The sequence below is a fragment of the Pan troglodytes genome, chromosome 1, assembly GCF_028858775.2.
Source record: "Pan troglodytes isolate AG18354 chromosome 1, NHGRI_mPanTro3-v2.0_pri, whole genome shotgun sequence".
In the NCBI taxonomy this organism is placed as follows: domain Eukaryota; kingdom Metazoa; phylum Chordata; class Mammalia; order Primates; family Hominidae; genus Pan; species Pan troglodytes.
Genome location: NC_072398.2, coordinates 121,603,475 through 121,630,862, shown reverse-complemented (window position 1 = coordinate 121,630,862; position 27,388 = coordinate 121,603,475). Strand labels below are relative to the sequence as shown.

The window sequence follows — 27,388 nt, the reverse complement described above, 5'->3', positions numbered from 1 at the left end:
TCCAGAGGTGCCCTGGTGAGTCCGAAGAACATTCCACCCCCCCCCCCCCACCCGCTCACCAGTGATGGGGGTTCAGGAATCGGGGAGTGACTCAGGATGAGCCAATGGGAGATAAAAGGTGGGTGAGAAATTTGGGGTCTTCTGGGAAGCACACTGCCTCCCACTTATGATAGCCACCTGATAAAATGGTCTATATTCCTTCAGACCAGCAGTTCTCAATCAGGGTGCTTTTGTCCCCCAAGAAACATTTGGTAATGTTTGCAGACTTTTTTTTTTCCTTTGAGACAAGATCACACTCTGTTACCCAGGCTGGAGTGCAGTGATGCAATCTCAGCTCAGTGGTGCAATTCCCAGGCTCAAGTGATTCTCCAGCCTCAGCCTCCCGAGTAGCTGGAATTACAGGTCCGTGTCACCACGCCTGGCTAATTTTTGTATTTTAAGTAGAGACGGGGTTTCACCACATTGCTCAGGCTGGTCTTGACTCCCAAGCTCAAAGTGATCCGCCCGCCTCGGCCTCCCAAAGTGCTGGGATTACAGGCATGAGCCACTGCGCCCGGTCCTACAGACATTTTTGATTATCACAATGCAGGGCTGAGGTGCTACTGGCATTAAGTGGGTAGTGGCCAGCGATGTTGCCAAACATCCTAAAAGGCACAGGACAGTCCCACAATAATAAAGAATTACCTGGCCCCAATGTCAAGAGTACTAAGGTTGAGAAACCCCAATGATGCAGTATGTGAACACACAGTAAAGACTGCTATCGTCATTCTGTCACAATGGGAGCACAGAGAAGGTAATTTCAGAATACCTGAGAAGCAGAGCCTATGACACTGAATTGAATTGACCCTGAAGCCTGTCATTCCTCTGTACTTAGTTACAGAATCAACTATTCCCTTATTATTCAGGTTAGTTTAAGGTGAGATCTATGCAAAGTGCTCCCAAAGGCTTCTAACTAATCTATTAATCCACAGTAGTTATGATAAAGCTGTAAATGAAGCTGTAGCAAGTTCTTGAAGTTTTTCCCCGTAGAAGTTACCATCCCTAGGCACAAGTCTGTAAGGCCCTCAGTACATGAAATACAGCTAGGAAAAACAAACAAACTTAATCTCAACTCTCAGAGTTTCCAAGCTTTTTCCAAAAGTTCATTCCAACAATATCTTTGAGAAGTATTCGAATCCATGTTTAGATTCTGGAAAATAAAAGCAAAAATTCCATAGCTGTCTAACCCTGACAGGTTTAATACTATGTATAGCTCTCTTACACAATACACAATGCTAAATCTTAATGTTCATTAAATTTAAGTATCCATCAATGAAGACTGCTGTGCACTGCAAATTTTTGCACACAGATAAATGTAATCTGCAGTGGTCTTCAATGATAGAATATAGTTATGTGTTGCATGAAGATGTTTTGGTTACCAATGGACTGTTTATATGATGGTGAGTCCAGATTATGAAACCATATTGTTACCATGCCTTTTCTATGCTTAGATATACAAATACTTAGTACTGTGTTACAGCTGCCTACAGTATTCAGTACAGTAACATGCTCTACAGGTTTGTTGCCTAGGAACAAGAAGTTATACCATATAGCTGTGGTGTGTAGCAGGCTATACTGTCCAGGTGTGAGTAAGTACACTCTGTGATGTTTGCACAATAATGAAATCACCTAATGATGCACTTCGCAGAATGTATCCCCATCAATAAGTGAAGCTTGAATGTACATGATGTAAATGATGTTACAGGTTTTGGTAGCGGCCTCAACAAATAAAGAATTGCAGAACCATGAGCAGTGTAAGGGGCTGAAGTGAACATCTTGTCCAACTCCCTCATTTCACAGATGAGGAGTTGCAAGGGAAGGCAATTTATCAAAAGTCAACTAGTTAATTAAGGGCAAAATTGAAACTATAGTCCAATTATCTGAACCTTTAGCCCTAAACTGGAGATAACTTTTAATTATCTGTGAGGATTTTTTCCCTTACAAACTGGGGTCTTCCTCTATCTTGCTGGGGGCTTATGACCTGGCAGAAGAGATCAGCTAAGAGAAAGTTGGAGACAGAAGGGAAGTATCCATGTGTGTATGTAGAGGTCCCTGATAATATGCTGAAACAAACTACATATGTCTAAGTTGTCTGAATGACTCTATCCTTCCTTAAGTACATACACACACACAGAAAATTCCTAGATAAATGAAATACAATTGGGCGCCACCCAACAGAGTCCTATATTATATTACCCTTTCTTTGGCTTTGCAGTAGATCAGCTCTTATCTTCCTGACAGCTGGCCAAGAGATGTGCATAAACAATTCCCAGCTCTACAGTGCATGTATCATCAACAGCTCTGTAAATCTTCCAAAGGGGTTGAAGCAGCCTGATTAGTACTAGTTTACAAATTGGTCCTCCTTCATGACATCCCCAGAGAATCTCCACAAACCTGTTGGCAAGCCTGCTTGCTTTTTAAGAACTTGGCACAACAAACACATCCCTGCCCTTCAAAAAAAGAAACCAGCATGAGCAAAACAAAAAATCACCTGCTACAGCACTCTGGTACTTTAGTCCGTTAAATAAATGGAGAAAATGAACTAGTATCAACCTGCTGGGACTTAAGTAGGGTTCTAGCAAGGCCACTTTGGGCCCAGGGGTATATTTTTTAACATAATGCTTTATTTAAATGTAGCTTTATTTTCTATCAGCATACATATCATGAAGATATGTATGGTCTCAAACTCCTGGCCTCAAGCAATCTTCCCACCTTGGCCTCCCAAAGCTCTAGAATTAGAGGTGTGATCCTAGCACTTTATTTTCTATCAGCATATGTCATGAAGAGGAAATTGATGAAGCAACTTTGATAAATCTAATTTTCAAATTCCATATGATAATAGCGTTATGAACAGCCGTTGAATGATAAGTAAACAGTTAAAACGCTGTGAAACCAACTGCTTTAGAAACAAGTCTTTTTGGCCAGGCGTGGTGGCTCACGCCTGTAATCCCAGCACTTTGGGAGGCCAAGGCAGGTGGATCACAAGGTCAGGAGTTCAAGACCAGCCTGGCCAAGATGGTGAAACCCTGTCTCTACTAAAAACACAAAAATTAGCCAGGCGTGGTGGCACGCGCCTGAAATCCCTGCTACTCAGGAGGCTGAGGCAGAGAATTGCTTGACCCCAGGAGGCAGAGGTTGCAGTGAGCCGAGATCGTGCCACTGCACTGCAGCCTGGGCGACAGAGCGAGACTCCATCTCAAAAAAAAAAAAAAAAGAAAAAAAAAGAAACAAGTCTTTTTAATAACAATTCTATGCATCAACACTAATATCCATTTTCTGGTTACCAAAAATAAATGATCATTTTTGCATGTATCCACGGTGTAAACATGCACATGTTTATAACTCAAGAAAATAATGCTAAAATACAAATATATTTGGAATACAGCTTATTTTAGCTAGGGCTGCTATAAAAGAATATTATAAACTGGGTGGCTTATAAACAGCAGAAATTCATTTCTCACTGTTCTGGAGGCTGAGAAGTCTAAGATGAAGATGCCAGCAGATGTGCTGTCTGGTGAGGGTCTGCTTCCTGCTTCACAGATTACCCTCTTGTCACTGTAACCGTACATGACAGAAGGGGCAAGGGAGCTCTCGGGGTCTCTCTTATAAAGGGACTAATCCCACTGGTGAAGGTTCTGCCCTTATGACCTAATCACTTACCGAAGGTCCCACCTCCTAATACCATCGCACTAGGGGTTAAAATTTCAACATATGAGTTCAGAGGGAACATAAACATTCAGTGTACGGCATCCTGACACCCCCACCCTGCCCCTCCACTCCATTCCTCCAAACTCATGTCCTTCTCACATGCAAAATACATTCATTACATCCCAGCAGCCTCAAAAGCCTTTTTATTTTATTTTATTTTTTTGAGACAGAGTTCCACTCTTGTTACCCAGGCTGGAGTGCAATGGCATGATCTCGGCTCACTGCAACCTCTGTCTCCCAGGGTCAAGCGGTTCTCCTGCCTCAGCCTCCCAAGTAGCTGGGATTACAGGTATGTGCCACCACACCCAGCTAATTTTTGTATTTTTAGTAGAGACAGGGTTTCTCCATGTTGGCCAGGCTGGTCTCGAACTCCTGACCTCAGATGATCCACCCTCCTAGGCCTCCCTAAGTGCTGGGATTACAGGCATGAGTTACCGCGTCTGGCCTAAAGTCTTAACTTGTTCCAGCATCAACTCTAAAGTCTAAAATTGAAAGTGTCATCTAAATATCATCTATATCAGACAAAGGTGAGACTCAAGGTATGATTCATCTTGAAGCAAACTGCTCTTCAGTTGTGTACCTGTGAAACCAAACAAGTTATGCACTTCCAAAATACAATGGTGGGACAGGCACAGTATAGACATTTCCATTCCAAAAAAGGGAAATGGAAAAGATGAAAGGTGGCTCCAAATAAGTCTAAAATACAGGCAAACTTCATGAGATATATTTATTTAGTTATTTTTAAAGAGTAGGTCTTAAGGCTGGGCATCCTCCCACCTCGGCCTCCCAAAGGCAACATAGTGAAAACCCATCTCTACAAAGTATACAAAATTTAGTTGAGCATGGTGGTTTCCAGCCTGTAGTCCCAGCCACTTGGGAGGCTGAGGCAGGAGGATCACTTGAGCCCAGGAGCTCAAAGCTACAATGAGCCGTGATCATGCCACTGCACTCCAGCCTGGGCAACAGTGTAAGACCCTGTGTCAAAAATAAATAAATAAAGAGAGGGTCTTGCTCTGCCACCCAGGCTGGGGTGCAATGATGAGATCATAGCTCACTATAGCCTAGAACTCCTGAGATCAAGCAATTCTTCTGCCTTAGCCTCCCAAGTAGCTAGGACTACAGTCATGTGCCACCACACTCAATTTTTTTTTTTTTTTTTTTTTTGGTAGAGATGGGTCTCACTATGTTGCCCAGGCTGGTCTCAAACTCCTGGCCCCAAGCAATCCTTCCACCTCAGCCTCCCAAAGTGCTGGGATTACAAGTATGAGCCACTGCGCCTGGCCTAGATATTAAAGCTTGAAAACAATTCTCTTTGGCTCTATGCTCTGTCCTACAGGTCCAATATTGGGGAGGGGGTCCCTCCTCTTCCCAGACACGCTAGGATTGTGTTCTTGCTCTGCAGCCTTGCCAGAAAGGGGGTAGGCCCGCAAGGATCTGGGTGGCCCTTCTCCCATGGCTTTGGGTGATGGTCCCTTCTTTTGAAATTGAGGAGGCAGCCTTGGTGATCCCTGAATGGCCTTGTCTTAAAGAAGAGCACACATACGCAACTGAATAGCTCTGTGGTCCTTGAAATCTGAAAGCCTTCCCTCATTGGGTTCAAACTGGCAGTTTTCCTGTTGGGGTGACTGATTGAGTTCTTAGTTTACACCTATGCTAATCTCTTTATCAAATGGTCACTTGGCCACATCCTAATTATTCACATCCTATTATTGCAGTCTGTGCAATTTAGATAGACTGAGAATTTTCCAAATCTTTTAGTACTGCTTTCTTCTTGCTTAATAATTCTGTCTTTAAGTCATTTCTCTTTTCCCACATTTTACTACGAGCAGTCAGGAGGAACCAAGCTGCAACTTCAACATTTTACTTAGATATTGTTTTAGCTAAATATGCAATTTCATTGTTTGCAAGTTCTACTTTCCACAAAACACTAGAACATGAACACAATTCAGCCTAGTTCTCTGCCACTTTATAACAAGGATTGCTTTTTCTCTACTGTCCAACAACAAGTTCCTCATTTCTGCCAGAAACCCATCATAATGGCCTTTGTGGTCCACATTTTTACGAATATTCTACCATGGATTACTTAGGTATTCTCTAAGATAGAAGTTTTCTCTACAGCCCTCCTCTTTTCTTTCTGAGCCTTCACCAGAATCATCTTTAAGTTTCATTAACAGCTATGTAGGCTTTTTCAAGCATGCACCTCAAAAACTCTTTCTGCTTCTACCCATTTTCTTTTGTTCATTTTGCCATGACTAAGCCACTATAAATTATAACATAAAAGTAACAAGGATGATGGTAAACTCTTAAAAATATTATTGTTTTGTGGTTTTTACTAATTGAGAAAGCTTATACAATCTTCATTATTCATGGATTCTATATTTGTAAATTTGTTTACCTTCTTAAATTTATTTGTAATCCCCAAATCAGTACTCATGGTCCCTTGCCAGTCATTTATAGACATTCATAGAGCAGCAAAAATGTGAGTCACCCAGTGTACCCATTCCCAGCTGAGGTCAAACAAGGTGATGCTTTGCCTTTGTGTTCAGTTCTAATACTATAAATAAGTGTCCTTTTCACGGTCTACTTAGTTTTTTTCTACTTAGGTTTTTGCAAGTTTATGCTTTTTTTGGGGGGGTACTTTTTCTGTTTAAATAGCCTCCAAGAGCAGTGTCAACAAGCTGTTTAGTGTTCCTAAACACAAGAAGACTTTGATGTGCCTCATGGAGGAAATATGAGTATATGAGACAAGCCTTGTTTGGGCAAGAGTTCTAGTGCTATTGGCCGTGAATTCAGTGTTAATGAATCAATAATACACATTAAATAAGGTATCTTTAAACAGAAACACACATAAAACAAAGTTATGTATTGATCATTTGATGAAAATGAGTGCTGTGACCAGAAGTTTGCAGAAACCTAACCCTATATGTCCCCCTAGGAGCAATGGTTCACTATTAACTAATTCAATATTCATGACAACTTTACAGAACATAACTATCACTAATAATGACAACCAACTGCACTGAGATTTCCAGGTAAAAGATCAATAGGGAGAATGTAGTTTATTAAAATGTATCAAAATAATCATGGACCTGAAATTACTGCTGGGTAATATTGGCAAGATTTGAATTCATAATAAACTTAATTCCCAATATTTCAGTGTCTTTTTCCCCCACTGTCTGATATTACCTTGTGTTTTTATTTAACTATGTTGTGTTTTATCATTATTGGGAAAGGATACATGTTTTCTGTAGAAATTTTGAAACTACAAGTGGGAAAATAAAGAGAGTAAGATATTGTAAATAAAAAAATCACAGAACTTTTAATCAGAAGGAACATGAATATGTATTTGTGGGTCTTCATCTTACTCTGATTGACAACTTTACATGTATAGAAGTGAAGTTGTATTAAAGGTAAAATGCCATCATCACATTTTAATATACTTTTTCTTTAAAAAAAAAAAAAGCAAGAAAATATATGTTGTAAATGGAATTTATCCCAAGCTTGTAACTGAAATATGCAGTCATTGTTAACAATCTACTGCAGTGAAAACTGAACTGAGCATATCATTAAAAAGGTTGTTACACAACATGCCTTGAAGAAGCTGGTTTACTGCACTAGCAGCACTTTGCATTGTATACCTTTAAGTTATCCTTTTTAAAAAATCTCAAGTAACATTCTGAAAAACTTACATTGACTATGTAATATATTTTAATGCAAAACCTCTTAATAGGGAAATTTGAGCAATTCTCAATAGAAACACCAGGAATAAAATAGCCCAGCAGTCTTTGTGATATTAATAATTAGGTATATAACATTGGTGTAGAATAATGCCTACATTTGCTTCACTAAGTAAATTATACAATGAAAAGTTGGACTCAAGACATCATAAAACAAAAAGATGGAAAATATCTTTTAGTTGCCAAAAATCAAATTATCATCTTAATTGTAGCTAGTTTATTTCTTTAACTTCATATGTGCAAGTGAGAGACAAACATACTCTATAATCCATTATAAAACTAATATTCCTTATAAGGAAATCAAAATTTATACTATACAAATATGATTCCCTTAAATGGAAAATATGCATATGTGTGTGTATGCATGTACATACACACAAACATATGTATACAGAAACATATGTATACACACATATACATACATACACATACATATAATCTCCCAAATCCTTCAATAATTCTTTTTCACGGCCTAAAGACAGAAGTATACTCCCTCTAATTCTGTATATCAACAGAGACAACTTCCTTCTATTCTTGTGAGACTTCATGCTGTAATACACAGAGCAGGTGGCATGTGATTTGCTGTTTTTTATTTCAAATCCAAATGAACCTTTAACCATATAAGATTTAGTACGCGAAGATGGTCTAACGAATAATATAATCACCAATGCTGCGAAAAACAGAAAAATCTTCAGAGTGGGTTCAATGGGCTTTTATCGGTAATTGGGCAACCTCAGCATACTCAGGACCCATTTTGATCAAACTGCTTCTTTCCCTTTCTCATTTCTGAAACAACAGTTGCCTCTTGGTTGGCATGTTTGACATGGTTGACTTGGTTGGCCAGTCACTTTAAGCCAGGCCAGCCCAGTTGGAAAGGCAACAAGGCATATTTACAGTTTCCGCCTAAACTCTAGAAGTGGGTACAGAGTCAGTTTCCACTTCATGGCAGGGAAGAGATAATTAATATTCAAAGTCAATGTGGTTAAACAAACAAAAAAAAAAAGAAACAAAAAACTGCTGGGTAACATGAAAAAAAAGTACCTTGGTAACATTATACTATATCAGAAACAAATAGAATTGCACTCTAGTAAAGTATGTCAGGAAAGCGGGGTTTTTCACAAGACTAGACAAAAACAGGCTGAAAAAAGGCTGAGTCTGATGGTGGTGGTATTTAAACAGTGACATGGCAGTATTGGTTCTTGTTTTGGTTTTGATTGTCTTAAGTTGTTGAGGCATTAGGTATACAAGATAATTCAACCTAGAGAAAGAGGCATTTAACAAACAGCCTTTAAAACACATTGACATCCATCAGAGTGGAGGTTTTCCTTTGCTACTGAAGAGTGAACTAGAAATAAACATCCCCTATGACACAAATATGTATGATACTGATCACAGTAGTATTAGTTACAGCGAAAAAAACAGCTACAACCTAACTATCCAATGGAACAATGATTAAGTAAATTATGTCAATCTAAAAAAATGAGGGGTTACCAGCAGAGTGAAGGTATGAGTACCGACCCATCAGCATGGATGTAGGTCATAATGCCAGGTGTTAGTAACATTTGCATGTTGGCAGGGGCTAGGGGGTGCAGTGTGCATTTGTAGAAGACGTGGAGGCATCTGGGGGCAGGCAATCTGCCTGAAGGCTTCAAATTCATTTTAACAACTGGTACAGCAATGCCAGTACCTGCTGGCTACATGCCATCCCTGATCATTGGCATGGCAGCAGCTAACAGCACCAAGCTATTACTCCATGCCAGGCACTGCAGAGCATACCTCACAACGGCTCTGAGGTGGGCATTATTATTGTCCTTTTACAGATGACAAAAAAGACTTAGGAGGTTAAATGACTTTCCCAAGTTCATTCTGTTTGCAATGACAGTGCTGTGATTCAATCCTGAGCCTACTTGCCAACAAAGCTTGGCAACATTTTGCTTCCACATTGCCTCCCAATACGCTACAATTATATGATACAACATCAAAGGGGAAGGTCAAGATAATAAACTGCAAACAAATTAAGATTACACGCGGCTGTATGGTGAACTTTTTTCTTTCCTTTAAAATTTTCAAATGTCCTATAATATGATTATACTGCTTTTATAATGAAACACAGGTTGGTAAGAAAAACTATCATGAGGAGATATTTTATTTTTTTGAGAAAGGGTATTGCTCTGTCACCCAGCCTGGAGTGCAATGATGTGATCATAGCTACTGCAGCCTCAACCTCCCGGACCCAAGAGATGCTCCTACCTCAGTCTCCCAAGTAGCTGGGACCACAGGTGTGTGACACCATGCCCAGCTAATTTTGTGAGGAGGGAATTTATAATAGCAAACATTCTTAACCACAGGAAAGAGTTACTGAAGCAAAGTTACACATTTTAAAATGCATTTTTCTCTCCCCAAATAGGATGTTTTTCATCTAAAATGGTTCAACTACTGTTCTGATTGAATAAACAAAGTCACCTACTATAGCGCTTTCTAGCACCAAGATTCTAAAATATAGTCAATCCTATATTTAAAAAAATTTAATTAACTATCTAAAAATTATAAAGAAGCCAAGACATTCATTCATTTATTCAATTATTATTTGCTGCCTGCCTACTACATGTTAGGCATTTGGCTAGATCCTGGGGACCCCAGTTAGTCAAGAACCTTGCCTTCATGGAATTGACACTGTAGTTAGATGGCAATTCCTTGTTGGCCTAAAGGTATTTGCTGCCTCTCTGGGACCAACATCAATGTATTGAAGGGCAGAGACCTCTGGCTCCATGCCCAGGAGATGTAGTCAAAGTTCATACCTCATGGGGAAGAGAGGTTAGGCTAATCCATTTCAGAGCTTGAACATGGGTTCACTCCCACTTGGGCCAAGAACAGCAGTCAAATAAAGAACCTTGAGAAAGTACCATTACTCCTGGGAGATACCCTGACCCTAGGGTAGTTTCTATATCATCCGCTGGTATGTCATTATTTCTTTAGGTCTCTAGGGGAAAATGAGACAGACATAAATGATTGAGAAGACACAATCATTCAGCAATCTCTAGGAGTTAGTTGGTCTTGAATCTTACTGCTAAGGAACGGAATCTACTTTTTAACCAAGTCATACCTTTGAGAAGACAACTCTAAAACTTCACCAATGTCACAGTATAGGTTGTGGTTCCAGAACACATGTTACCACCATCATCGCCAGTGTGAACACTACAAAGCACTTTGGTAGGTCCGACCTGAGAGCCTCCTTCTTACCTAAAAATAATCTGCTTAGGCCTCAAAATGCTGTATAAATATTTGCTGGGAAAGTACAATGAAGACTTTCATTTCAGGAATATAAAAAACCATTTTGTACTCACACTAAATAGAAAGACTTTTTAAACCCCATACTACCTTCCCACAAATAAATATCCATATAAATGAACACAAACACACAGCACTATACACTCTTTCTTCATCTTCCTTTATTGTTCTGCCCCTCAGTCAGGTCAAACCAACCTCCTTGGAACCAGGTCCCTTTTCATACTTCTTTCAGTTGCTAATTAGATGCTAAGGCCAGGCATGGTGGCTCACATCTGTAATCCTAGCACTTTGGGAGGCTGAGGTGGGAAGACAGCTTGAGCCCAGGCACTCGATACCAGACTGGGCAACATGGTGAAACCCTGTCTATCCAAAATACAAAAATTACCCAGGCATGGAGGTACGTGCCTGTAATGCCAGCCACTTGGGAGGCTGAGGTGGGAAGATGGTGGATGGCTTGAGCCTGGGAGGGAGAGGCTGCAATGAGCTGTGTTTGCGCCACTGCTCTCCAGCCTGAGTGACAGAGCTAGAACCTGCTCAAAAAAAAAAGAGTAGACGTTAAAAAGTGTGCTAAGGGCCGGGTGCAGTGGCTCCCGCCTATACTCCCAGCACTTTTGGAGGCAGGTGGATCATTCGAACCCAGGAGCTCAGTACAAGCCTAGGCAACATGGGGAAACCCTGTCTCTACAAAAAATACAAAAAATTAGCTGGGCATGGTGGCGTGTGCCTGCAGTCCCAGCTACCTGGGAGGCTGAAGTGGGAGGATGGCTTGAGCCTGGGAGGTGGAGGCTGCAGTGAGCCAAGATGACGCCACTGCACTCCAGCCTGGGTGACAAGAGTGAGACCCTGTCTCAAACAACAACAACAACAACAACAACAACAAAAACATGTGCTGAGTGTGACAGTCTGGTGAAAACTTAAGATGGCTAGAAGATCTTTTACATCAACTGTTACATGCCATCATGTCTAGAAAAGGGAGAATCTATATTCTCAATGTTACTTAGTGAAATGCTCCAACGCGTGTTATTGATCTCACCTTCGATATAGCTTGGACTGTCCAAAAGTCATAATTACCAGTGGTACATGGAAGGTAGTCAAGACTAGAATGACCTGGAGAGAGAAAAAAGCATTCCGTAAATAAAAAACATATTCCAATCACATGCTGATATGTGTTCGAGATTAAGCCAACACCTAAAAGACTTTTGATATCCCTACTTTGTAGTACTCCCCAAAGTCTAGAAGGATCTAGTTACTAGGGCTGAGAATGATGAGAAAGTCCTCAGCTCATTTTGTTGGGATGATCCCCATTGCCTCCATTGAAGCAGTGAGGCTGACTACTCAAATACACATTAAAATAAAAGAAGGCTTTAACTATTTTGTATCCAAATTATTGTAAGATACTCTCAGGCAAGAACCCTCTTCCCTTTTCTCCTTACAGAGTCTAGAATAGCGTGGGTGTTCTCACAGAGATCACTGTGTCATGTATGTCTGTCTTTTTCTTCTCCTTGCCGTTGGTTCTTCATGAAATTCATTTTTTCAGTACCTTATCTACCAAAAACTATGCATGAGGAAATGATTCTGGATGGATTACTCCAAGAGTCTAGGGAGTCTCAGAAAGCCATATGAGAAATCTTGGAGATGGCTGGGCACGGTGGCTCACGCCTGTAATCACAGCACTTTGGGAGGCTGAGGCGGACGGATCACTTGAGGTCAGAAGTTCGAGACTAGCCTGGCTAACATGGTGAAACCCCATCTCTACTTAAAATACAAAAATTAGCCGGGCATGGTGGTGCTTGCCTGTAGTCCCAGCTTCTTGGGAGGCTGAGGCATGAGAATTGCTTGAACCTGGGAGGTGGACGTTGCTGTGAGCCAAGATTGCACCACTGCTCTCCAGCCTGGGTGACAGAGCAAGACTCTGTCTCAAAAAAAAAAAAAAAAAAAAATTCTTGGAGATACCAACTATCTAAGATAAATGGGTAAATCATGGAAATTAGGGTACAACTCAAATTTTAGAAAAAACTGAACTATGCTTAAAGAAATTCTACTGAAAGTTTAAAAATTAATCAAAATAAGAAATTTACAATTTGCTTTTCAGCACCAAGATTTTATTTCTTTAGGCTTCTAATATAACTATCATGTGCCTCAATGCTATGACACATGCATTATGGAATACCAGGGGGCAGGAGATGTTGCCCCTGCTCTTGTTCAAGCAGGATAATAAGACAGCCAGGCAACAAGTCCTGATTTAAGACCAGGGGCCAATGTATCCTCAGCGTGTCCTCCTAGTGGGAGCCCAGCTGTATATCAGGAGGGATAAGGAGCTGACTGATCCTCCTTCTGTTCCCCCAATCCTGGCAGTACCTCCTTTGTGGCAGGGGCAGGGACCAACAGATGAACAACCATGAGCCCATGGGCACCACAGTCCCTCAACACACCTGTAGGAAAGGACACAGGAATAATACAATTTGGAGGACAAGTGCCAGGATGTTTTTAATGGACATTTTCTGTTTCTATATAGGGGTTTCCCCAAGCATTGTGAGCTTCCCTTCTCAGTACAGAGCACTTTCATCTTTCTTCTTGCTCATCTTGATGCTAAGCAGCCACCAAGGACTGAAAAGGTGTCCATCTTCCCACCGTGGAAGAAGGTGGTCAGAAGATGTTCCCGGCCAGGCGCAGTGGCTCATGTCTGTAATCCCAGCACTTTGGGAGGCTGAGGCGCGTGGATCACCTGAGGTCAGGCGTTCAAGACCAGCCTGGCCAACATGGTGAAACCCCATCTCCACTAAAAATACAAAAAATCAGCTGTGCATGGTGGTGGGTGCCTGTAATCCCAGCTCCTTGGGAGGCTGAGGCAGGAGAATCGCTTGAACCCGGGAGGTGGAGGTTGCAGTGAGCTGAGATCATGCCATCGCACTCCAACTTGGGCAACAAGAGCGAAACTCCGTCCCCACCCCCCCCCGCAAAAAAGATGTTCCCAATTCTAAAGCAAAACCAACACAACTACAACTTCCTGAAAGTCTGTCTTGCAAACATGTGTTTTCTGTGATTGAGGCTAAAGACAGTTTCAGGAAGAAATGATATTAGGTGCTTAACCCTCCCCCAAATCTGTTATCATCTTCTTGCTGGGCTGAAATAACAGACTCAAAATATGACTTACCCCAGTGCTATCTCCAACCCAGGACAAGGATACTGAGCCTCTGAGATCATCAAACCACATGCTATAAGGGGAAAAAAAATTAATTTAGAAATGACGCCACTCTCCTTCAATCTTTGGCTTCTTTAAATATCTGAACTTTATTACTGTTCAGAGTAATTAAGTTCATAATTACAAAGTGGGTATGGATTCCCAGTACAAAATTTGGGAGGGATGGAATTTAACTACTTAATGTGAATCACAAATAACTTGGAAATTTAAATTCTCTCTAACACAAAGTAAGCCAAGCAGATGAGTTTTCTTTACTGCACCAGATGGGGAGATGGGAGATGGGACAATCTCATTGCTTTCTCCAACAGAACTAAATATAAAGGTATAGCAAAGTATTTTTAGGATGCTTTAAAACAAGAGATCATAGCCCACACTGGCAGGCGTAATTGTAACCAAATCAGCATAATTTAAATTTTTCTGGGCATCCTTTACAGTATAGCTGAAAAGTTCGTAACTGGATTCCTTTTACTTCTAGTCTAGCTCACTCAAAAATGACAAGGGGCAGAAGCAAGAAGCAAATGCCTTTGTTTCACCTTTTTATTTAATAACAATAGTAATAATGATAATAATAAAACAACCTTCCTAGAGTTGCAGTGAGAGTAAGGAGGTAAAAAAGGGAAAGCTGGTATATTATATCCAAAATATAGTAAGCATGTTAAAATATAGTTATAATAATCATTGTAGGTGGTTTTGGGTTTTGTTTTTCAAATACTTCCTTTCTCTACTTATACAATAATATATATTCATTAAAGAAGATGTAGACAATTATAAGAACGCATAATAAAGATAAGTCACTCATAATCCTACCACATAGAGATATTCAAGGTTAATATTATATGTATTAATACAATCTTCTGTTCTCTATAATTTTTGTAACTGATAAAAAAAATAAAAATTCCAAAGAGGTAATAACTGCACTTGGCAAAAATTTCAAACCATACAGAAATTACATACTATATAGAGTCTATATAGCAAAGAGTGAAGATCCTTCTCTTTTCCAGGCCACATGCTCACCACCCAAGCCCCATTTCTTAGACAGTTTAATAGTTCAGTATATATTTCTAATAAATGTGGATGATTATGCTTTTTTCTTAAGACTTATAATCTTACTAAGATTTTAAAATCTTAAACATGCCTTGCTCTCCCAGATACGAGAAGCTCCTTGGAAGCTGGGGAATGTAACTTTATACTTCTTGGTACTCCCTGTGCCTTCCACAGGAATACTCTGCACACTCAGTAAGCATTTGTTGAAAATGATTACACATCCTCCCCAAACCACAAACTCAACCTCAAAACAGAACATGTCTATAAATGGTTGGGATGCCAGCTACTTGGTCACTCAAGCCACCAATACCACATAGAAATCTAAAGAAACAGAACTCAAAACATGAACTGTTTTGTTTATCTTTGAATTTTCTCTTGCAGTCTTGAATGGGCTTCCGAATTCACGTATGTGATTTCCCCTCTGGACCGTAAGTACCTTTGATGTCAAAAGAATCTCTTACACAATTTTTGTAAGTTAGTACAATCAGTGCCTCACGCAGGTCTTGCTCCGTAAGTAATGGTTAACTCTCAAATGCTCGGCAGAGCTTCTCACAGCCTCTGCAGGAAAGAAGGGCTATTCAGACATGCAGGCTTGCCAGGCATCTGAGAAAAAGTTGGGCTGCCAGAGCTTCTGAAACCAGAGGCTTAAAAACTGACATAGCAGTGTGTCTTATATGATATTTCACACATAGCAAAACCTCACATTCTCTTGAGTGAGGATAGTGTCTGAAATGACATCAATGAGGTCCTTCAGGAAAAACAGGAACATCCAGAGCTACCACAAGCACCAGGCAGATCACAAGGGCTAAGATCACAGTCATCTAAACACAGGTTATCTTTCCAAGGAAGGTCCTTGTCATAACTGACTAAGAGAAAAGAAAAAGTCCATCAGTTATGGCACTGGAATTCGTGGTTGTCTACATCAGGCTGTAAGATATCAGTCTTGAGCCAATCAGGACTGTAACTTTTACTTTTCAGGCAATGCTCTACACAGCCAACCCAGTCAATGCAGACTGGCATTACCCACATTTTCCTATTGCTCAACTACAGAATGAGGAGGATTATCACGTGTCACTGGCAACTCTCAGCTTCACTGAAACAACTGAAATGGTAATGGACCTCACTCATCATCCAAAGAGTTCCTTTGGAAATGTAGGCCAGATTTACTAGCAAAACTGTGGTTTTCTACTGCCCTTAAGCTGTCCCTCCCACCCGCTCCAAATAACCAATGAAGATTTGCTTTTGAAAATGGGCAAACTCACTGAAAAACTCATCTACCTATAGCAAATGCAATTAATTTTTTAATATTTCAGTCTCTAACATTCTTATACTGGTGAAAGTTAAAAAAGAAAAATGAAATGAGATGTTACAGCAGGCCCAAAGGTTAAGCAGAAAGAAAAGGTCATATGGAAAGGAGATAAATCCAGGAGAGCTAGGGACCCAAGAGTACAGATTCAATCCTGCCACTTCAATGGGAGAAAAAAATACGGATGTCCAGGAAAGGGCAGACAACCTGGTCATGGTTAGGAGACAGAATTCACAAGTCAGCACAAAGCCATCAATCCTAATCCAGCATCATTTCTAATATTTAAGACAACGTACATGTCATTCTACACTGCAGTGGCATCTTAGATCTTTCAAAATATGTCTTACAGCACTTTCAATTGTAGCCACAAGAACCTTGCCTGTCCTCCCCACTAGACCTGAGGTCCATCTGGTAAAGGAATCAAGCCTATACATTTCAGCAGCTAACACACAGCATAGTGCACAGTGGGCACGCAATAAATATTGAATTCTTTAAGAACTACTTACGAAGTTTTGAAAAAGATGACGACAAAGTAAAAGGATAAGGCCAGGCCCACTTAACTTCCCCATGACAGACATGAGTATGAAATGTAAAAGTTCATTTCTGGGTGGACTTCTGCTTCTGGTCAAGATGGAGTGACAGGGATCACATTTACCTTTCTACCGGAAACAGCTAATAAAAAACAAAACAAAACAAAACAAAAACACAGAATGGGCCGGGCGTGGTGGCTCACACCTGTAACCCCAGTACTTTGGGAGGCCGAGACAGGCGGATCGCGAGGTCAGGAGTTCGACTGAAACCCCGTCTCTACTAAAGATACAAAAAATTAGCCGGGCGTGGTGGCGGGCACCTGTAGTCCCAGCTACTCCGGAGGCTGAGGCAGGAGAATGGCATGAACCTGGGAGGCGGAGCTTGCAGTGAGCCGAGATCGCGCCACTGCACTCCAGCCTGGGCGACAGAGCGAGACTCCGTCTCAAAAAAAAAAAAAGATACAAAAAATTAGCCAGGCGCGGTAGCTACTCGGGAGGCTGAGGCAGAGAACTGCTTGAACCCGAGAGGCGGAGGCTGCAGTGAGGCAAGATCGCGCCACTGCACTCCAGCCTGTGCGACAGGGCAAGACTCCATCTCAAAAAAGAAAAGAAAAGAAAAAAAAACCCAAAACGACAGAATATATGAAATGACTGTTTCCAAGATATTGGACACCAGGCACAAAGGACGACGATTCCTGAAAGACAAGGAACTGAACAAGGAGGACCCCACAGCTAACTGGCTTACTGCCTGGAGAGAATTTCAGGCACAGTGCAGGGGAGGGGCACCCAGGCAGAGTCCAGAGTTCTTCCTAAACTGAAGAGAGGAAGCTGATATATCGTCTGGGGAGGCCAAAGAGGTTCACAGGGCAGAAGATTAGAGAAGAAAGACTTACACAGAAAAAAAATTCTGGAGATCTGAGCAGGGGGCCTCCCCAGCCACCCCACCAAGTCTTCAGCTGAACACCCATCAGCACACGCATGTGAGGAAACTACCTGAGGCCAGGGAAATAATTACCTGAAAGGACGGCAGAGAACAATATTCAGACCTCACACAGGAACAGGAATAATTCCTGTTACCAGCAACCATAATAGGAAACCTCGTTATTTCAAGGAAATTGGGTAGAGTACTCAGAAACATTTACCTCTGTGGTAAAGAAAAATAACCCCAGACTTAACGCTGTGCCGGTCCCGCCTAAAAATGCTTAAAAGCAAGACCCAAAAGGATCAAACTGTTTCCAAGTAACCAGTGTTCCAGAACAAAGTTCAAGAATATTTAAAAGAATACAAAAATATCTAGCACCCAACAAGCTAAAACTCACAATATCCAACTGAAAAATCATCAGGTGGGTAGGTGCAGTAGCTTATGTCTATAATCCCAGCCCTTTGGGAGGCCGAGGTGGGAGGATCACTTGAGGCCAGGAGTTCAAAGCCAGCCTGGGCAATGTAGCAAGACCCCTATTTCCACAAAAACAATTTTAAAAAATCAGCTAGGCATGGTGGCACATGCTTGTAGCCCTCGCTACTTGGGAGGCTGAGGCAGGAGGATCTCTTGAGCCCAGGAGTTTGAGGCTACAGTGAGCTATGATCATACCACTGCACTCCAGCCTGAGCAACAGAGCAAGACCCTGTCTCTTAAAATAAATTTTTAAAAATAACCAGGCACACAAAGAAGAAATCAGGACCCATAATGAAGAGAAAAATCAAACTGACTCAGAAATAAGAAGATAATTAGTAGATAAGGACATTGCAACAGTTATAACTGTACTCCACAAGAAATTAGAGAATGGATTGAGAATGTTAAAGAAAAAAAAATTTTTTAAAGACTTAAAATTTTTTAAAGATGCAGTGGCTCATGCCTATAATCCCAGCATTTTGGGAGGCCAAGGTGGGCGGATCATTTGAGGTCAAGAGTTCGAGACCAGCCTGGCCAACATGGTAAAATCCTGTCTCTACTAAAAATACGAAAATTAGTAAAATACTAAAAATTAGCCGAGTGTGGTCGTGGGCACCTGTAATCCCAGCTACTCAAGAGGCTGAGGGAGGAGAATCACTTGAATCCAGGAGGCAGAGGTTGCAGTGAGCAGAGATTGCACCATTGCACTACAGCTTGGGTGACAAGAAAACATCGTCTCAAAAAAAAAAAAAAAGAAAGAAAAGAAAAAGACTTAAATTAGACTTGTAGAAATGAGTATTACAATGACTGAAATGAAAAGTACACTGGATAGGGTGCTGTGGCTCATGCCTGTAATCCCAGCACTTTGGGAGACTGAGGCGGGCAGATCACCTGAGTTCAGAAGTTTGAGACCAGCCTCACCAACATGGTGAAAACTTGTCTCTACTAAAAATACAAAAACTAGCCAGGCGTGGTGACATACACCTGTAGTCCCAGCTACTCAGAAGGCTGAGGCAGGAGAATCGCTTGAACCTGGGAGGTGGAGGCTGTATTGAGCCAAGATTGCACCACTGAACTCCACCTGAGTGACAGAGTGAGACTCCGTCTCAAAAACAAACAAACACAAAAACAAACACTGGATAGGCTGAACAGGAGATTAGACACTGTAGAAGAGGTGAGTGTGAACCTGAAGCCATACCAACAGAAACTATCCAAAGTGAAACACAGAGATTAAAAAAAGACAAAAAATGAACAGAGCTATCAATTCAGAAGATGTTCTACAATTTCTACAAATGTTCTTAAAGTTGTTCTACAGCTCAGCGATGGCTCTGTTCATTCTTTTTGAAGTAGAACAACTTCAAGCAGCTGATTATATATGCAATCAGGGCATCTAGAGGAGGCTGGGCTGGAGACAGAAAAAAAAGTTAAGATATAATAGCCACGGTGGCTCACGCCTGTAATCCCAGCACTTTGGGAGGCCAAGGCAGGCGGATCACGAGGTCAGGAGATCAAGACCATCCCCGTCTCTACTAAAAATACAAAAAATTAGCCGGGCGAGGTGGCGGGCGCCTGTAGCACCAGCTACGCGGGAGGCTGAGGCAGGAGAATGGCGTGAACCCCAGGGGGCGGTGCCTGCAGTGAGCCGAGATCGCGCCACTGCACTCCAGCCTGGGCGACAGTGAGACTCCGTTTCAAAAAAAAAGATATAATAGCCAAAATTTCCCCAAATGTGATGAAAAGGATAAACCCAGAGATCCAAGAAGCTCAGAAACCCTAAGCTCAAGAAACACGATGAAAAATACACCAAAGCACATCTTATCATAGTCAAATAATCTAAAATCAGCAATAGAGAAAAATCTTAAAAGCATCCACAAAAAAGATGACATTACATACAGAGAAACAAAGAATGATAGCCGACTCTTCCTACAATGCAAGCCAGACAGTGGAGTAACATATTTAAAGTACTGGCAAAAAAACAGTCAAGCTGTAATTCTATAGCAAGTGAAACTATTTTTCAAAAATGCAGGTTTCACAATGAGATACCATCTCATACTAGAAAGAATGACTATTACTAAAACATCACACACACACACAAAAAAACAGATACTGGTGAGGCTGTGGAGAAAAGGGAGTGTTTATACACTGTTGGAGGGAATGTTCAGCCCCTGTGAAAAGCGATTTGGAGATTTCTCAAAGAACTTAAAGGGCCGGGCGTGGTGGCTCACGCTTGTAATCCCAGCACTTTGGGAGGCCGAGGCGGGCGGATCACGAGGTCAGGAGATCGAGACCACAGTGAAACCCCGTCTCTACTAAAAATACAAAAAATTAGCCGGGCGTGGCGGCGGGCGCCTGTAGTCCCAGCTACTCGGAGAGGCTGAGGCAGGAGAATGGCGTGAACCCGGGAGGCGGAGCTTGCAGTGAGCCGAGATCGCGCCACCGCATTCCAGCCTGGGCAACAGAGGGAGACTCCATCTCAAAAAAAAAAAAAAAAAAAAAAAGAACTTAAAAGAGAACTGTGATCTGACCCAGCAATCCTGTTACTGGGTATATATCCAAAAGAAAACAAATCATTCTACCAAAAAGACACATGCACTATGTTAATTATAGCTCTATTTACAATAGCAAAGACATGGAATCAACCTAGGTGCCCATCAGCAGTGGATTGGATAAAGAAAATATGGTCTATATACACCATGTAATACTATGGAGCCATAAAATGAATGATATCATGTCCCTTGCAGCAACATGGATGCAGATGGAGGCCATTACCCTCAGTAAATTAACACAGAAACAGAAAACCAAATACCACATGCTCTCACTTATAATGGGAGGTAAACACTGGGTACTCATGGACATAAAGATGGCAACAACAGAAACGGGATTATTAGAGGAGGGACGCAGGTGAGTACTGGTAAACTAACTTTTGGGTACTATGTTCACTACCTGAGTGATGGGATCATTTGTATCCCAGCATCGCACAATATACCCAGGTAACAAACCTGCACATGTACCCCTAAATCTAAAAGTTGAAAAATGCAAGTTTCAAAAAGGAAAAGTTCTGTGTTTCTGCACTTGTCCATTGCTCCTCAGCATTCTATTGTGGGTGTTTCTTTTTGACAGCCACAGGGGACAGACTATACCAGTGAAAAAGATCTGAAAGACAGCCTAAGTCCCATCTTTCACTGTAAAACCAACCATTCTGGTTTGTAATTATCACAGCTCAAAGTGATCTCCTCTTCCTAAGCATTATCCTCACAGCATTCACGGACACTCCTGGTACTATAACTATTTATATTTATATATAAATGTAAACTATACGTACATGTAAACTATACATGTAGAACTATTTACATATTTGTCTTCCTCTCAAATTATGCTATAAATTCTTAATGGCAGATGCTATAATTTGGTATTACCCATCAGGCCTAGCACAAGGTCTTATATTTATTAGATGCTTCACAAACATCTCTGTAAAAGTCTATCACAAACTCCTGCTACTAACATTATTTCTTTTTCTTAGTATTTTTTTTAACTCATGATAGCTGTTTGTCCTGAACTAACATTATTGATCTGTATGTAATCTTCCTTCTAACACGGTTACTGCTGTCTCAGTAAATAATGGCTGAATAGCGTTTATTCCTATGCTCTTCCAGCCAGCCAAGACACTGTTATACACTGGTATGTGTTCTTAGATGTTCACACATGATGGTGACCTTACTCCTCTCCTTCCCATTGTAGTTACCATTAACTTCACGTAGCTAAACATTGGTAAAGATGCCCTGAACACGTCGAAGTGTTTAGAGGCACTGAGCAGGGGTAGTCTACATAGAAGAGAAATTCAAATTTCAAGTGAAGAAATAAAGGTCTGACTACTGAGATTTAAGCAGAGTTTACAGAGTTGGGAGGCAGATATATAAGCAAGAGCAAGGCAATGAGAGAAGGCAGCGGTGCAGGTAGAACACACAGGAAGATAATATGCAAGTATCTTGAAAATTTTCAAAGAACACCACAAATAAAATCTATTAATATCACCATCTAGTAAAATGCTGAGTATACAGTAAATGCTATTAAGACTTGTTAAAATAAAAAAAGAATTTCAGGCTGAGTATGGTGGTTCATGCCTCTAATCCCAGCACATTGGGAGGCTGAGGTGGGAGGTCACTTGAGTCCACGAGTTCAAGACCAGCCTGGGCAATATAGTGAGACCCCGCCCCCATCGCTACAAAAAATTTAAAAATCAGCCAGGCATGGTAGTACACACCTGTAGTTCTAGCTACTCAGGAAGCTGAGGTAGGAGGATCACTTGAGCCCAGGAATTCGAAGCTGCAGTAAGCTATGATCATGCCACTGCACTCTAGTCTGGAAAACAGAAAGAGAGCCGGTCTATATTTAAAAGAATAATAATAAGAAGAATCTCAAGGTCAGAATAAAGAAAGTTAAGGTTGAAATAGAAGGAAAATAAAAATAGTGAAAAGGAAATATATTTAAGAAGACACTTTAGAAATAGTACTCCTGCTTGAAAGACCCAAAGAAAGCTGAGAGAGGCCACTGGATCACTTAGACAGGAAAGGTGTCTGATGATACATAGGCCCGAAAATAATGAGCCAATAAGTTATGGCTCAATTGCTGTAATCAAGGCAAAGTAAGAAGAACAAATGAAATATGAGCAGAGGATAAAGCTTTGTTGCTGGAAATAACTGAAAGGCGGAATAATCCCTATAGGAAGGGAAAACCCAAAACCTCTGACACAGTATTACCGAAGAATGTTCTATAATATCAAAATAATGAATCATATAAAAACATCTAGTACTATGTTAGAGAGTCCAGCCAACAGAAGGTAGAGTGAATGTTATATATATATATATATAAAGATGTTACGTGTTAGTTGTATAAATGATAATTCAAATGGAGAGTGTGGGGAGAGGTGAAGCATGTTTTGTTTCTGGTAAACAATAACTGGAGGCCAGGCATGATGGCTCACACCACACCTGTAATCCCAGCATCTTGGGAGGCTGAGGCGGGTGGATCACCTGAGGTCAGGAGTTCAAGACCCGCCTGACCAATATGGTGAAACTCCGTCTCTACTAAAAATACAAAAATTAGCTGGGTGTGGTGGCACACACCTGTAGGCCCAGCTACTGAGGAGGCTGAGGCAGAAGAATTGCTTGAACCCAGGAAGCAGAGGTTGCAGTGAGCCGAGACTGCGCCACTGCACTCCAGCCTGGGTGACAAAGTGAAACTCCGTCTCAAAAAGGAAAAAAACAAAAAAATAGCTATGTTGCTCTAATGTAGCATGCCTAAGAGGCAGATTATTGGGGTGTCCAATCTTTTGGCTTCCCTGGGGCACACTGGCAGAAAAACTGTCTTGGGCCACACATAAAATACATTAACACTAACAATAGCTAATTAGCTAAAAAAAAAAAATCATACAAAAAAATCTCATAATGTTTTAAGAAAGTTTACGAATTTGTATTGGGTTGCATTCAAAGCCACCCTGGGCCACATGTGGCCCACAGGCTGTGGGTTGGACAAGCTTCATTTGGCACAAAGAGAACACGATCTGGTCACTTCATATTGCTAAGGAGTCAGCTAAACGTATGATCTAGAAACAGGTCAAAATTAAGGAAAACTATGTAAATATGCTGTTTCTGTGCTTAACAGTCCAAAAGCCAGTACCCTGAGGAGCCCAGAGCAAATACAGTCATTCAGATGACCTAATCCTACCCTAGGATAGGAAGCACAGAAGCCAAGAAGTTTAAGAGTAGCTGGGTGAAATGTCAGCTTGATTCTACCAGGAGCAGATGAGCATGAAATTATTGCCACTTTTGGAAAAATTTATTAATCCCATGACAGAGTTACTGGCGCAGGAATAGACTAATCAATAGAGCAAAACAGATCCAGGAATGGATGAGGTTTCTTTTAGCACATGATAAAGCTAGCATTTCAAGTTAGTGGTATAAGAACACTGGAAAAACTGGCTATTTGGAAAAAAAATAAAATAAAAAGCTGAATTCCTAACTCCCTTCTTAAAATGCCTAAATAAATTCCATATAGGGCGAAGATTTAAATGTAAAAAAATTAAATTATAAAAATACTAGAAATGGCCAGGCACAGTGGCTCACCCCTGTAATCCTAGCATTTTGGGAGGCCCAGGTGGGTGGACTGATTGAGCCCAGGAGTTTGAGACCAGCCTGGGCAACATAGTGAGACCCTGTCTCTACCAAAAAAGAAAACAAACAAAAAAACAATAGCCAGGTGTGGTGGCATAGCATGAGTTTGTGGTCCCAGCGACTCAGGAGGTTGAGGTGGGAGGACTGCTTGAGCCTGGGAGTTCGAGGCTGTAGTGATCTGTGATGGCACCACTGTAATCCAGCCTGGGTGACAGAGTGGGACCCTGTGTCAAAAAATGATACTAGAAGTATAAGCGAATATTTTTATAACCTTGGAATGGGAAGACCTTTATAAAAATGGTACAAAAATCAGAACTCATACTTAAGGATTTACTCTGACTATGTAAAAAGTTTAAATTGCAAAACACCAAAGAGAAAGCTGAAAAAAACTGGAAAAAATTATTTGTAACATGACAAAGTATTAATATAGAAAGGGTTTCAATTAATATAAAATTATTTGTAACATGACAAAATATTAATATAGAAAGGGTTTTCAAATCAGTAGGAAACAGGCCAAAACCTCAAACAGGTTTTTGGAAAATAGGGAAAGAACATGAGCACCCAATTCATAGAAGGACAAAGAAATGGCCAATAAACATTTGAAAAGCTATTTAATCTCTAAAACAAAAAAAACAGGACGGTGCAGTGGCTCACACCTGTAATCCCAGGCTTTGGGAGGCCAAGGCGGGAGGATCACTTGAGCCCGGGAGTTTGAGACCAGCCTGGGCAACATGGCAAAACCCTGTCTCCACACACACACACAAAAAAATTAGCCGGGTATGGTGGTGTGCACCTGTAGTCCCAGCTACTCAGGAGGCTGAGATGGGAGGGTGGTTTGAGCCCAGGAGGTAGAGGTTGTAGTGAGCCAAGAAAGAAAAAGAAAAATATGACATTTTTGCCTTTCAGACTGGCAAAGATTAAAAGACTTGACAAAATGTATCCAGTGAGGGCATAGGGACCAGAGCACCTTCTTCTACGGTGGTGGGTGGGAGTACATAAATTGCTGCAACTTTTCTGGAGAGCTATTTGGTGATGCAAATAAAAACTGAGAACGTCCGTATCATGTGCCTGAGCAAATCCTATTCTTAGGAATTTGTCATAAGGGGATAATCACACACCTTTATAAAAGATGTCATATGTTGGGGTGATTACTGCAGCTAACAACTATTGAACATTCCCCACATGTCATCTTCTGTGTTAGGTATCTTACACACATTATTATTTAATCCACATAACCCCATGAGATATTACTATACCTGTATATTATAAATGAAGAACTGGAGATTTGTTAAGTAAATTATGTTATGCCATACAACAATATATCAGGTGCTATTAAAAATGTTTCAAGAACAAGGAAAAAAAGAAGAAACGTTTAAAAAAATTGTAAAAACCCAAAACAAAAATGTTTCAGGTATTTACTGACATTGAAAGATACTCAGAGCATATTAGTAAAAAGCAGGCTACAAAACAGCATGTGACATCATATGTGCATATTTATGGTTACAATGTTATCAGGGGCCGGGCACAGTGGCTCACACCTATAATCCTAGTACTTTGGGAGGATGAGGCAGAACAATTGCTTAAGCTCAGGAGTTTGAGACCAGCCTGGGAAACATAGTGAGACTTTGCCTCCACAAAACCAACAATAACAACAACAATAAAAACTAGCCAGGCATGGTGGCAAGCACCTGTCGTCCCAGATACATTGTTTGAGCCCAGGAGGTCAAGGCTACAGTCAGCCATGATTGTGCCACTGCACTCTAGTCTGGATGACAGAGCAAGATTGTCCCTTAAAAAATAAAAAAAAAAAGGTATCTGGAAGGATACCCTTTAAAATATCAATAGCAACTGTCTTTAAGTGGTATTATAGAATTGATAGGGGTGCACTCTTCTTTATAGTTTTTCTAGAGTGCATAAATTACTCTCATCCCACCTCCAATTGGCAGAAATCATTTTAAAAATAAAACTATATAAGTAAGCTATTTTTACTTAAAAAAAAAAAGAAAGGAAAGAAAAAGTATAAAGGAAAGGGTGATATAAAAAGTACACATAGACCATATCAGTTTATCTATTTTTTTTTTTTTTTGGGACAAAGTCTCACTCTGTTGCCCAGGCTGGAGTGCAATGGCATGATCTCAGCTCACTGCAACCTCCACCTTCTGGGTTCAAGCAAGTCTCCTGCCTCAGCCTTCCCAGTAGCTAAGATTACAGGTGCATGCCACCATGCCTGGCTCATTTTTGTATTTTTAGTAGAGACGGGGTTTTACCATGTTGGCCAGGATGGTTTCGAACTCCTGACCTCAAGTGATCTGCCTGCCTCAGCCTCCCAAAGTGCTGGGATTACAGGTGTGAACCACCACGCCTGGACGCATGTTAGTTTATTCTTATTTATATTACACTAGTTAACAGATATACCAGAAGGTTACAGGATAGGTCAAAGAGTCCCTGCTACACTGAGGCACAGGAACATAGGTGGTCTTGATGTAAGGTAGACCTCCTAATATCATTAATGACTGATAACACTAAACTTCCTTTTCAGAGTCACATTCAGAGCCTTTTGTCCATTACCTATTGAACAGTGATTTCTGGTGTCCCAGATGGTACCAACAGCCATCTACTGCCCTCGGTAGGGGAGCTCTGGGAAGCAGAAGTAACTGGCTGGCATTTATAGTTGCCATCTGACTGTCAAATAGGTTTTCAGGAATTCATTATGTTAGAAAGCAGGGGACAGCTTGTACTACCTTCTCTAAAATGCATCCACCTTGAAAGCAGATGACGTAAGACTCATCCAAGCATTTATTGCCTACCATCTTAAAGCAGGGGGCCCCCACACTTTAGAGTTCATGAATTAGCACAATGTTCATTTCTACGATCGTCTGAATACCCCCTAGGTTCTGTTCACAAGATTCTTCATGGAAACAACCATCTTCCCATCTAATTAAACTAGAAACCAAATTAAATTACTGTTACT

At 41.0% G+C, this 27,388-nt stretch overlaps 1 protein-coding gene and 1 pseudogene across 3 annotated transcripts in view; one reads left to right on the top strand and one right to left on the bottom strand.

The window, feature by feature from the left end:
• Nucleotides 1–27,388, top strand: part of GSTM2 (glutathione S-transferase mu 2) — a 295,697-nt gene that overhangs the window by 191,773 nt on the left and 76,536 nt on the right. The window lies entirely within an intron of this gene.
• LOC457090 (sortilin 1 pseudogene) overlaps nt 1–27,388 on the bottom strand; it is a 64,050-nt pseudogene that overhangs the window by 22,313 nt on the left and 14,349 nt on the right. Inside the window, exons 2-3 of the transcript NR_190214.1 lie at nt 13,927–13,987; nt 11,806–11,879 (exon numbers count right to left, since the gene is read on the bottom strand). The product of NR_190214.1 is annotated as a sortilin 1 pseudogene (transcript). The remainder of the gene's footprint in view (nt 1–11,805; nt 11,880–13,926; nt 13,988–27,388) is intronic.